This window comes from Osmia lignaria, unplaced genomic scaffold, assembly GCF_051020975.1.
Source record: "Osmia lignaria lignaria isolate PbOS001 unplaced genomic scaffold, iyOsmLign1 scaffold0038, whole genome shotgun sequence".
NCBI classification, from domain to species: domain Eukaryota; kingdom Metazoa; phylum Arthropoda; class Insecta; order Hymenoptera; family Megachilidae; genus Osmia; species Osmia lignaria.
In genome coordinates, this window is record NW_027478179.1 from 267501 (window position 1) to 270000 (window position 2500).

Genomic DNA, 2500 nt, shown 5'->3' on the forward strand with positions numbered 1-2500 from the left:
ACATGACACAAAACACATAAATCTCGGGTTCGAGCCAATAAGAAACAAATACCAAAACGCTGCGATGCGGTAAAATTACACCGACACGGTTACGTGCGGAGGTCGCTTTGATTACTCATCGCGTTTCTCCCGTCCGTTCGGAACCGCCGGCAAAAAAACTGTGCGACCAACGGCGCCAAAGAGCACGACGCCGGACCATTTCTCTCTGGCTGATGTGAATGGAAGTAAAAGACGCTTGCGTGAGGTCTCTCGACCTTTATCTCTCTAACTTATACTTATGGGTCGTCGTCTACTTGATCGGGTACAAACAAGTCGTAAGAAACAAACAAACAAACCACAAAAATACAAGTCGTAAAAAAACAAACTTCTGTTGGTTAACCTACAATATGAAGGATCGAAATGAAAGAAGGATCATATTATTACAAACCGAAAGTGAAGGATCATTAAAATTGAAATACAATATATATAAATATATAAATGTACCCGTCGTTGCGACACCCTAGTTAAATGGAAAGATATAAAAAAGAGAGAAAAGGAATACAGATGACCCGCCGTCTGATCTTTGCTAAATGATCTGGCATCACCGGAGTTTTTTTGGTCCGTGTTGCGTTCGCTCTATTCGAAATGAAACTCGCGGAGGCGAAGAATTGTTAAAAGTTTACGAAGCGTCTAGGAGTGGTTAAAACTGAGAGAGTTGAAACTACGATGTATTAGAACGAGCAACCGTCGAAACTTTGTTTTCGCGACGTTCTTTTCGTCGCTCTCGTCCCCACGCTCCTACGCTTTGGTTGTTTCTTTGCCATCCGTGTTGCGATAAAAAGATTTCTCCATTGTCCAAAAAGGACGGATCGAGATTCCTCTTTCGAGAGGGAGAGAGAGGTACTTGCGGGTAACCTGGAATCTACGAAACACGCACCGTGGTAAGATTCGTGCGTCCGCCTGATCGATGTGTGTTGTTTACGGACCGGCTGAGAAGCGACGATAGCGAGTCTTTGAAAAACTATGTGTCCATTAGTTAGACCGATCGTCGCCGGCCGTGTGTCTGTTCGAATCTCGCAACCCACGATTCAGCGACAGGACGCGCGCTCGCATTCCTTGTGTGCGTTCGTACTTTTCAAGGTTTTTAAATGTACTTTACGCCCGACCGTCGAGAGGAGCGTGCCACTGGGCGTTTCTCCGACGGTTTCCGTCCTTGGACGCGATCGTGTCGTCAACGATCGAACAAACAAACAAATACGTTGGCGACGCCCGAATTCGCTCTCCCGCACGCGCCGGGTGGGAGAGTGATGTGGGTATCGAATGTGATGCGTGTTAATAATGAAAATAACACTCTAAAGATCTAAAGAGTTTGAAATACAAAATTTTACGATTACCCTGAACGGTGGATCACTTGGCTCGTGGGTCGATGAAGAACGCAGCTAATTGCGCGTCAACGTGTGAACTGCAGGACACATGAACATCGACATTTCGAACGCACATTGCGGTCCACGGATACAATTCCTGGACCACGCCTGGCTGAGGGTCGTTTTCTTAACAAAAGACTGCTTGCGTTTGCTTCTCGAAAAAAGAGTAATTCATTTCTTTCTAAACATCTCGCCGTCGTTCAACGAAAGTAGAACGTTTCGGAGCGGGATTATCGAACGAAATTGAAAGAATGAATGAACGATAAACAAAGAAAGAGTCGCAACGTACGAGCGATAGTTGGGCAGTTCGTCGGCGTTTGTCGTGGAAACGATGTGACGAAAATCGCAACCGATACACTAAATGCAGGCCGTTAAAGGAGAGAAACAAATTTCGAAATATCTCTTCGAACTAGCGCAAGTGCGTCACGGCGCGCGAGTCGTTCGTTAAAATTTATAAACGACCGCCCGTGAAAGCACCGAGTTCTCGGAAGATAATCTATAAAGATTCTCCATCCTGCTGGAAGTTATCGGATCGGCGCGATTGTTCACTTGTAGAAATCCACGCTCCCGACGTTGCCAGAAACGATATTTACGAAAGGTGTGTCAAAAATAAACGAAAGAAGCTCTCCTATAAATTTAGAAAAAGCAAACGAGTGAAATGTTTGAGATGATAATTTGCTGAAATGCAAGCTCGAATAGCCCCAGGGTTTCGAATGATTCCCCGCGCTTTATACATCTCTCTGTTTACAAACGGTGTATAAATGAAAGATCGCTTCAGATGGGTCGTCGCTGTTTGACGCGCGATGCTGTTCCTTTTTTTTTGTCTGTCTGTGCGTTTAGCTTCGCTAAACAAGTTAAATGGTTAAAAAGCGTCGAAAAAGCGAATACACACGCGACAAGACAAATCTAACGAGTAAAGGAACGCTCCGCTCCAAGATAAAAATGGTTGTTTACAATCAATACAGCGTTTCGGTACCCCTGATCGTAGTCTGAAACTGTGTAACAAAAGAGAGGAAAGCGAATGGTGAAGGAACTTCGAAGCCTCCGTGGCGTGGCTAGAACTTGTGATAAAAGTATGTTTGCAGCAATTATGCATG

At 44.9% G+C, this 2500-nt stretch overlaps 1 non-coding gene across 1 annotated transcript; it reads left to right on the plus strand.

Annotated features, from left to right (window-relative positions):
* Positions 1 to 1370: 1370 nt before the first annotated feature.
* On the plus strand, positions 1371 to 1525 carry LOC143306848 (5.8S ribosomal RNA). Its single transcript, XR_013064140.1, has one exon. It is a non-coding gene; the product is annotated as a 5.8S ribosomal RNA (ribosomal RNA).
* The last annotated feature ends 975 nt before the right edge of the window (positions 1526 to 2500 follow it).